Source organism: Anabrus simplex, chromosome 1 (assembly GCF_040414725.1).
Source record: "Anabrus simplex isolate iqAnaSimp1 chromosome 1, ASM4041472v1, whole genome shotgun sequence".
NCBI classification, from domain to species: domain Eukaryota; kingdom Metazoa; phylum Arthropoda; class Insecta; order Orthoptera; family Tettigoniidae; genus Anabrus; species Anabrus simplex.
In genome coordinates, this window is record NC_090265.1 from 1015029086 (window position 1) to 1015040152 (window position 11067).

At 36.2% G+C, this 11067-nt stretch overlaps 1 protein-coding gene across 1 annotated transcript in view; it reads left to right on the forward strand.

The window, feature by feature from the left end:
• LOC136875686 (myotubularin-related protein 10-B) overlaps window positions 1-8937 on the forward strand; it is a 107764-nt gene extending 98827 nt beyond the window's left edge. Inside the window, exon 13 of the mRNA XM_067149245.2 lies at window positions 7622-8937. The gene's annotated coding sequence lies outside the window, so the exon portion shown is untranslated. The remainder of the gene's footprint in view (window positions 1-7621) is intronic.
• Window positions 8938-11067: the final 2130 nt, after the last annotated feature.

Genomic DNA, 11067 nt, shown 5'->3' on the forward strand with positions numbered 1-11067 from the left:
ACATAGGGTCTCCCATTGCCAGTCCACTTTGTTGGAAAATTTTGCCGTTAAACAAAAAAAAGTTGTTATCCAATACGAATTCTAATATCTTCATGATTTTGTTCACCTCCAACCTGCTGAGCCCGCGGTGTTTGGAAATATTATTGTAAATGATTTTGACAGTTTCTTTTACGGGAATTTTAGGGTACATATTGACTACATCGAATGAGCACATTACTTGATTGGGTTTCAAGGCAAACTTATTTAGGATGTGTCAAAAATTGCTTGAGTTCTTCAAAGATTGTTTACTATTAAAAATGTAGTGTTTTTTTAAGGAAATTGTGGATGTATTTAGATACCTTATACTGTAAGTTAGACTATTACGACAATAATAGGGCAGATTGGAATATCTTTTTTTATGTACCTTAGGTAAGGCCCTCGCTAATGGTATGTTAGGATTCATATTGATGAGTTTCTGCTGGTCCTGTTCATTAAATAAGAATGATTTCTTAATTAAAGACTTTAATTCCATTGTACTGTTATTCATGGGTCTTTTGTAGCTACTGTCTAATTGTTATCATTGAAGAACTCTTCTATTTTTTTGACTTACTCATCTTTGTCCATTAATACTACTGAACCCCCTTTATCAGCCTTCGTAACCAAAATATTGTTGTTTTCTATTTTTGTTTTTGTGTTCTGTATTAATTTTTGTTGATTAGAATCAAATTTAGTATCAAGTTCCTTCGCTAGCATATTTAATGTTTTCTTTATTTCTGATCTGATGTCATTGTGTATTTCGTATGGGAGTTTAGCGATGTTAGCTTCCACCTCAGCCACTATGTTAATGATATCTATTTCCTTCTTATTAGGCCAGTTGTGTTTCAAGCCTTTATGAAGGAGCTCCATTTCCCTATTTGTAAACTGTACATTAGTCAAATTTATTATCGTGGAATTGCTGGTATGCGTTGAAGTCTTATTAGATGTATTTGTATCCTGATCAAAGGATCATGACTGGGAATCTTTTAGTTGTTTTAGTTTTTTATCCTTTTTGCTTTACGTCGCACCGACACAGATATGTCTTACGGCGACGATGGGATAGGAAAGGTTTAGGAATTGGAAGGAAGCGGCCGTGGCCTTAATTAAGGTAAAGCCCCAGCATTTGCCTGGTGTGAAAATGGGAAACCACGGAAAACCATCTTCAGGGCTGCCAATAGTGGGGCTCGAACCCACAATCTCCCGATTACTGGATACTGGCCACACTTAAGCGACTGCAGCTATCGAGTTCGGTAGTTTTTTTATCTAAAGCTGCCTGTTTTTTTATCTAATATCCCTATTAATTTATAGTCCTTATATTGTTGGAACGAATACCATTCTAATGGGGCCAGAAATTATGCCACTTTTAAATGGGACTTATAAAGTTGTAAATTCAACTTAGTTTTCTTTTTGTATAAACCTTTTAATTCATTTCTCAACCAAATTTCATTCACCTTGTTTTGGGTTTTAATCTGATTAGAATTACTTAAATTCTTTCTTTGTGTCCGCTTTAGAAATTTAGGAAATAGTTTTAGTTTCAGACACTGTTTTAAAAAGGCTATGTTCTTAGTTCACTTATTTTCACTTTAATTCATCATGATGACACACTATTATTACACATATCTCAAATACACTACGTCATATAATTTTAATATTCAGTTTTGTTTCCCTAAGATTGGAGTTTACCTTGCAGCTGTTTGAGGTGTTAAGAAAACAAACTTACCACTGTCTATAAGATGAAGATCTATTATTAGTTTCCGACACAAGGCTTTGGATTGACAATGTGATAATTTTAATCGCTCATGTTCTCACGTTTTAAGAAGTGTTCAGTGTTGTCTTTTTTTGATGTAATGTTAGTTGGTTTTAGAGACTGTGGTAATTTTAATACTGACATTTGACTTTATAATAAGTTCACTATTGTTCAAGGTCATCATTTTAAAATTAAGTTAAGGCTGAGGATGCTCATTAAGTGAGCGAAACATGTCCCATAAAGAGATTTGTATGAAACTGTAACCACCGAAAGGTGGATAGTATTGAATAGGTGGACAATAAATAATTTCCTATTATAATTGTTGTTAACCCGTTAACGCCGTGCGTGTCCATATGATCACGGCCTGCATTCCTTCATTTAGATTCCTCTCAGTGCTTTGTATAGCGCTGGAATTGATTGCTGACTGTGTAGATCAATTCAAGAAGCATGTGGCAACTGTGTGCGAGCATATTATTACGTGATACATATCGACTCATTGTTTCGGCGCACTTTCGTTTCGTGTCATTGTCACAGCAGGTGAATCATGATGGCGCGCTTCAAGTAAGTTTGATATTTCACATATATTTATGTTTAGATTACACAACTAATATGCTTAACAAGTTTGGGAGTGATCTACGTTCACATTATGATGCAGTTAATTTACATTTAACAGTAAATATTACTCCCGTAGGCACTTAAAACATTGCGTGATCGTATGATCACGCTAGGTGCTTGTGTTAGCTATTCACCCTGTGAGTGTATTTGATGGTGGACGTTATGCTACCTGATTCTATTACTGTTATACATCAATTTTCACTGAACAACTTTATTCAATTTACGGTCATCTATTCTACATTTAAATAAATTGCGACTTGTTAACATATATGCAGCTACAAAATCTTGTTTCCCTTTCTACAGGGACATTACGCTCCAAGAAGTATTAGATATTCTTGAATCGGACGAACCAATTGGAGAGGTTAACAGCATTTTTATTGAACTTCCAGAAGCTAATATTCACTCCGACGAAGATTCAGGAGATGAAGATGTTGGTGGTTTGGTTGATAACCTCACAGGTCACCAGCTTTCAAGTAAGGCAGAAATTGTACTCGCTGGCAACGATCGTATAGGAGGCGCAGACGATGATCCCGTTTCAGCAGAAACAGATAGGATGGACCAGAATGTGTCGTACTACAGAGTAGGCATACGTGGAAAGAAATGGTGGTGGTCGCTATTCACATGGCTCCTGGAAAAGGGTAATAAACATAAAGCCGAAAATTACAGGCTAGTCAGTTTGACATGTGTTGCATGTAAGCCTTGGGAATGCGTTCTTTCGGACTATATCAGGCATGTTTGAAAAATTAATAACTGGTTCGATAGAAGGCAGTTCGGGTTTAGGAAAGATTATTACACTGAAGCTCAACTTGTTGGATTCCAGCAAGATATAGCAGTTATCTTAGATTCAGGTCAGATGGACTATATCGCGATTGACCTTTCTAAGGCATTTGATAGGGTAGATCATGGGAGACCACTGACAAAAACGATTGCAATTGAACTAAACAAAAGTGTGTTTGAATGGGAGGCTATATTTCTAGAAAATAGAACTCGGAAAATTAGAGTAAGTGAACCATTATCTGATCTGAGAGGAATTCCTCAAGGCAGTATAATTGGACCTTTGTTTTCTTATATATACAGATGATACGAGTAAAGAACTGGAATCAGAGATCAGGCTTTTTTCAGATGATGTTATACTTTATACAATAAGAAATAAGTTACAAGATTGTGAGCAACTGCAAAAGGACCTCGACAATGTTATGAGATGGACAGCAGGCAATGATATGGTGATAAGCGGTGTGAAATGTCAGGTTGTGAGTTTCACTAATAGAAAAAGTCCTCTCATAATGGGATTGTAAATAAAGGGTACAGATCTCTGCATATGGTTATGAGGGTATTTAGGGGTTCTAGTAAGGATGTAAAAGAGAGGGCATGTAAGTCTCTGGTAAGACCCCTACTAGAGAATGATTCCAGTGTATGGGACCCTCGCCAAGATTACTTGATTCAAGAACTGGAAAAAATCCAAAGTAAAGCAACTCAATTTGTTCTGGGTGATTTCTGACAAAAGAGTACGGTTACAAAAATATTGCAAAGTTTGGGCGGGGAAGACTTGGAAGAAAGGAGACCAGCTGCTCGACTAATTGGTATGAGAATAATGACTTGTAATTGGTATGTTCTAAGAAGTCATTGGAGAGATGTTTGTAGAGGTGTTTGTCAATTCTATATAAAGACTTGGTGAAGTGTATAAGCCTCCTGACGCAGTGCGAGACTTCTGTGACTTAGAAGACAGCTTACTGAGACTGATACCATCATACGAGCACGTGATACTTTTTGGAGACTTGAACGCAAATTTATTAACCCAGAATAACGATGCCTTACGACTATAAAATATTTGTAAATCCTGTGACATGACTATATTGCCTCTTAAACTCACCCTCCACGTCCATACTTCCACCATTTCCGCTGATACATTCTTAGACCTAGTAATAACAAATAACCCCCAAAAATGTCTTCACCATGGTCAAGTATCTGTTCCTGACATATCTAAACATGATCTCATATAATTAGCATACTTTCTTCGGGTGTCTAAGTACCGACCCAAATTTGTAACGTTTAGAGACTTTAAAAGCATGAATTTAATACAACTGAGACAAGATGCACAGCCCCGCCCCTGGTACGACATAATGATAATGAGCGACATTGACGAGAAAGTGGAAATATTTAATTCCTATTTACATGAATTGTTCAACAAACACGCACCAAAGCGTAATGTGAGGGTAACACGCCTGCCCTGTCCGTGGCTGACTTCTGATGTTAAGACTATGATGAAAGAATGAGACGCACTACAATGACGATATAAACAGACTCAACTAGCTGACGTATATGAGCAGTACCATGTTCTTTGAAACCGAATTAAGCTTGTAATTCGCAACAAGAAATTTAATTATTTCCAGCATTTAAACAAAAATATTAACACTGGTTCCACATGGCGACAACTTCAGTCACTGGGTATTAGCAGACCACTTGCGAAGCATACTGATACCAAGGTGTCCCTTGATGAATTAAATACACATTTCTCCACGGAACATCTCACTCTTGACTCCCCAACAGTACAAAACACCATTGACAATATATTAAGGCAACAATCACCAGTCCATCCAGTACTTGGATTTGATACTGTTACAGAGCATGAAGTAAGGAGGGAAGTTATGTCAATTAAATCTTACGCAACAGGAGCTGATGAAATTCCCATTTAATTCGTGACCTACATAATCGACATAATATTGCCCATTATTACGCATTTAATTAATACTTGCCTTACTTCAGGCAATATCCCAATTAATTGGAAAGATGCACTCATTGTGCCAGTCCCAAAAAACTCTCCTGCAAGCAATACATCTGAGTACCGACCTGTCTGCATTCTCACAGCACTTTCTAAGGTTCTGGAGAAAACTATGCATAAACAAATAGTTGAATACTTGGAAAAACGTTCTGTACTTGATCTCTTACAGCCTGGTTTTAAGAAAGGACACAGTACTGCAACAACACTAATCAAAATCACGGATGACATTAGAAGGGCTATGGACGAACGAAAACTGACTGTACTTATCCTATTTGACTTCAGCAGTGCGTTTGACACTGTAAATATTGACATATTGTTAGCCAAATTACAAAAAATTCACATGGCTCATTCTGCTATTCAGCTCTTGGACTCATACCTCAAAAATAGACGACAGCGAGTTGTATCAAACATGACGACTACAAAATGGAGGACTAAGCTATCTGGCGTTCTCCAAGGGTCTGTTCTTGGACCTCTTTTATTCTTAATCTATATTAATGACATTTCTTCTCATCTGAATGACTGCAACTACCACCTTTATCCTGACGACCTTCAGATATACTTGCACTTCAAAGTCTCCGACACTGACAAAGCAATCCACCAAATGAACTCGACTCTAAATTTAATTAGCTTGTTTGCAAAAGAGAATTGCCTATTAATTAACCGAAAGAAAATGCGAGCTATCATAATAGGACAATCGAGGCTTTTAAATACGCTAAACATCACACAACAGCCTACTCTCATGCTCTGCGGTGAAACTATACCTTTTCAGAAGTCTGTAAAAAACCTAGGCGGTGTCATGAATGACACATAAACTGGAATGACCATATAACAAGTATCTGCAGAAAAGTATATGCATCTCTCCACCCCCTAAAGTGAAACAATCCATTCTTCCACACAGCTTGAAAATAAAACTTATTAAAACTCTCATTTTTCCACTAATTCATTACTGTGAGGTATTAACCGATGCAACTGTAGAATAAACTATGAAACTTCAAAGGGCAATGAACTTTGCATACGATTTATATTTTCTTTGAACTTTAGGACACATATTTCCCCATATTATGAGAAGCTATCCTGGCTTAAAATCGATCAACTAAGAAATCTACATGCTGCGACACTAATTTTTCGACTTCTGAACGAATCTACACCTAAATACCTATCCTCACATTTTAACTTCCTCTCATCTATCCATGGACGTAATACCAGATCGACTTCTACCCTTATGATACCGGTTAATCATTCATCTGTATACAGCCACTCTTTCCAAGTGTCTGGGGCAAAGCTATGGCTATGGAACACTCTTCCTGTCAGTATACGTAATAGCACTTCAGTAGTCTCATTTAAACGGTCTTGTCAAGAATTCCTCTTAAATACGTGATCGACTTGTATGAATGTTAGTGTGTATGAGTGCAAGTATGATTTAGAGCTAGGTGATGTAGATAGATAATATTAATTATTAAAAAAACAATTATAATAAGTTACAGGCTAATATTACTCCATTAATTTAGGTAGTTTTTAGAGACTGTTAACAATGCTATTTTTCTAATTTATGTGACTATGTACTGTATGAGCTGTCTCTGTGGATCAGTGGTAGAGTGTCGGCCTCCGGATCCCAAGATATCGGGTTCAAACCCGGCAGAGGTAGTTGGATTTTTGAACGGCGTAAAAAAAAAAAAAAAGTCCATTCGAAACTCCATGTCGTACGATGTCAGCCTGTAAAAGATCTCTGGTGACACATTTGGTGTTTACCCAACAAAATTAATTAAATCTCAGCCATGGACCCCCAAGAGAGTTTCAGTTTACGTGGTCTGCCATCTAGTGGGCCTAGAGTAAAACTGATCGTCGAAATTGACGAGCAGACAGCCAGATGGCATCAAATTGAAATGTCTGCACACGGTAGCTGAGGCCGTACGATTATTATTATTATTATTATTATTATTATTATTATTATTATTATTATTATTATTATTATTATTATTATTATTTTGCTGTATGTTGTGGTTAAGTGTAAGAGAGGGCCGTGAGCCCTAACTTCGCCACATACAAAGGCATAAAATAAATAAATAAATAACTCTATGATCTCCATCAATTGCTTCTCCTGGTAAAGCTGTTATATCAGTCAACTGTGTGCGATTTATCCGTTCCACCAGAGAGTAATGAATTACTGATTTTATTCTTCTATCACCTCAACCATATCTTGTAATTCTTCTGATGTTTTTTTTTTCTTATGAAACCATGTGTTGCCCACAATCATTCCATTCCTTTCACAAGACTGAACTAGTTTCTCTCCTTTATTCCTTTCCCTATATCCATATGGTCCGATTACTTCTTTCTTTATGGGGCTGATGACCTAGAGCTTAGACCCCTTTAAACAACAAGCATGATCATCATATTCTTCCTTTCCTTGTCTTTTGTTTCCCACCTGTGAAGTCTCCCTCACTCACTGTTTATTATTCTATTTTCAGATTAAATGGCATTTTCTTCCATTTTGAGTAAGGGCTGCTGTACTTGTGCAGAAGCACAAGCAAGAAGAGTACAATTCCATTCACTAGTATCACCTCCGTTAGTGAAGACGTCATGCTCTTGTATATAATGAGTGGGTTCTCTTTATTTTTCCCTATAAATAATGTTAATATTGTATATGAGAAATGTTACAGCTATTTATTTATATATTTATAATGATAATAGCTATTCAGTTGTTGTTATAGAAATCACTGTTGATTGTGGCAGATTTCCAAAGCAATATATTTTAACAATGGAGTGCTAATATTTATTTGATGCCATGAAAGTTAATTGAACATTATGTTATTTATTGTTAAATGTCTTGTTGTAGTAACTCACACTTTTTAGGATTATCCTTCTTATGACTGTCTGGGACAGTTTGCTATGATTGAGACATATGAATCATACTCGGAAAGTGAGAATACAAAGGCTACTGAAACTGTTTACTTCCTGTATAATGAAGTCAATTTTGTACATTGTAACATATGTAATATATAAAAGAGATTCTTCACTCCTACAAATTTGCTACACATAAAGACATTAACAAATACACACTGTCATTAATAGAAAAGTGTAATAGAACCTGAAAAGCTTATATGAGCAGTTATTAATTGGTGACTTATTCTGAGAATTTAGTATAACAAACTAGAGATAGTTCCAACATTTAGTGCTTCATCAAAGTCCTGAAATATATCTTGAATATTACCCTCACTGAACATAAAGTCAAGGCCTTAGTATTAACCAAGAAATTTTATTTACAGAGGAGTGTTCCAGATTCACATCACACAGTGTGGCAGTCGGAAAATATCTCAGAATAAGGACCTGTTTTCTTTAATCTTGTAGGCAGTTATTAAAAGGTGACTTATCCAAAGAACAATAGTATAACAAACTGAAGATAGTCAGTAGCCAAAATTTACTGGATTAGTTACATATATCTTGAATATTGCCCTTGTTGTTCATTTGTTAATTGGCCATGACTGTGTGTCCCTCATAGCTCTTTATTAGGTTTTCTAAGAATATTATTTTCAGACAGTTAGTTGAAACAGCAATATTTGTGTAAAGACAGGTTTTTCCTTTTCCTCTTCTCTGCTGCACATATTTCTCATATGTTGATTAGACATCAAAATGGTACATTGCAGTTCTTCCATCTGGATCTTATATTCTTTATAAATATATGCAGAATTGTAGCTGTTAGTTAAACTGCTGATATGGAGGATCATTTGCTGCTTTTCTGACTAAAATGGGTCCCCATATCTCCACCTTTTCTTAACACATTGTTGACTATGAGACCTGCCTGCAGGTCATGCCAGCTCTTTACTTCTGGACTGTGAGACCCACCAGCGGGTCCCACGACACATTGTGTATAATACACACATCATTCACAAATTATGCTTTCATACTTTTCTGATACATCTGTACAGAAGGCAAACTAAATTTTATGATTGGGACATTTAAGGGGTATGTAGGAGATAGGATGATTAAGGAATTATTCAGCATGCATGTTCCAAGTCTTAAATACGTACAAGTATAAGGACAGAAGTATATGAAATGCTTTGACTGGTAGTCCGATATTTTAGACCACCTAACTAGCCCCATATAAATAACGAGTATGATCAAGTTTCACAACTCAGGCTCAGTTATATCCGTCCATTTATTTGATTTTGTGTTTCTCCCATTGCAGTTTGTTTCCACCAATATCAAATAAATGATTGCATTACTAATTAGATCTTTCAGTATCTTTACAATCGAAACAACCAATACTGCATAAAAACTGCCAATTTCAGTGAGGTGGTGTTTTGTTTTCTTTCAGGTTCTTCAGCGTACCAAAACTTTGACCAATAAATATATAAATTACCTAAAAAAGAAAAACATATGGTAACAGTATTATACTTGAAAAAGAAACAATTAAAATTAAAATCCCAAGAACTATAGTATAACAAACTAAAGATAGTCAGTAGCCAAAATTTACTAGATTAGCGAAGTTGTTTCTATTTCAAATATAATACTGTTACCATTGTTTTTCTTTTTCAGGTAGTTTATCAATTTATTATTCAAAATTAGTTTCAGCAGATTGAAGAACCTAACAGTTAAAAATTAACTGAGTCGAAACTGAAAAGAGATGGCTTCAGATATTATTTTTTCAAAATATAGTGAGTTTGCTGGTGGGTCACAGAATGTGCGCTAACCCCGTGCATTACTTGTAGATGACGAGACCTACCGGGTGGTCTCGGCACAACGTACACCTTAACGCTTCAAGGCCGTACTTAAGAAATATAATACAGTAGAGTCTCGTTAATCCGAACTAACTGGGACCGGAGTCTGTTCAGATTACGAAATTTTCGGATTAACCGGAAAATATTTTCTAATAATAATGTTATTGTTTTTACATCCCGCTAACTACTTTTACGGTTGTCGGAGACGCCGAGGTACCATGTTTTTCTCCCGCGGGAGTTCTTTTATGTGCTAGTAAATCTACTTGCACGAGACTGATGTATTTGAGCACCTTCGAATACCACCGGACTGAGCCAGGATCTTACCTGCCAAGTTAGGGTCAGAAGACCAGCGCCTCAACCTTCTGAGGAAAATAGTTTCTGCAGTACAGTACAGTACATACTGTAATTTGAAAAGTCCATTGTTAAGCAGTTACATTAATAAAATACTGTATAAAATTACAGTAGGGTAGTTAAGGACCCGTAGAGGAGAAAACGACAATGAAAATGACATTAGGGAGTGAATGGAAGCTGTCGTCAATTACAAATAGAACAAGAAATTGTAGCTATGGCGGAGAAAGAATCTGGAGTTGATGAGGAACAGAGTGACGACGAAGAAGACCACAGTGAACAACTAGTGGCACATTTAGATGCCGCGGCCGCCTTAGAACTTGCCGTACGCTACGTCGAGCAACATTTCGCTGCCCTGCCCACTGATGTGATGTTTATGAGATGCTGGTTGAACACTGCATCTTCGAGTAGGTTCCAATTACTATGGCAAAAGAAACTAACAAACTTTGTAAAGATAAACGATCAGTGATTGATGGTTTACGATGTGTAATTATGTTTACATTAAGTTATTCTAGTAAAATATGACTAATAAAATGCAAGTAAATCTTCATTCTACAATATGTTCTTTCATTTCAATAGGGAGAATTTTTTTTTTAATTGAATATTTCAGTTCGAACTAACCAGATTTTTGGACTAACGGGGTTCGGATGAACGGGACTCTAGTGTAGTAATCTGATATGAGTCATTTAGTTTCAAAAGCAGATAAGTCATAAATGCAACATTTTTTTAGAAGACATATAACTCTATTGCATGAAAGAAGTAAACCTTGAAACTCTGGCAAGATTTTTGCATGAGATAAGTAAATACATACCTCAGATATAAATGATCACTAGCCAGGCTGATTGGCT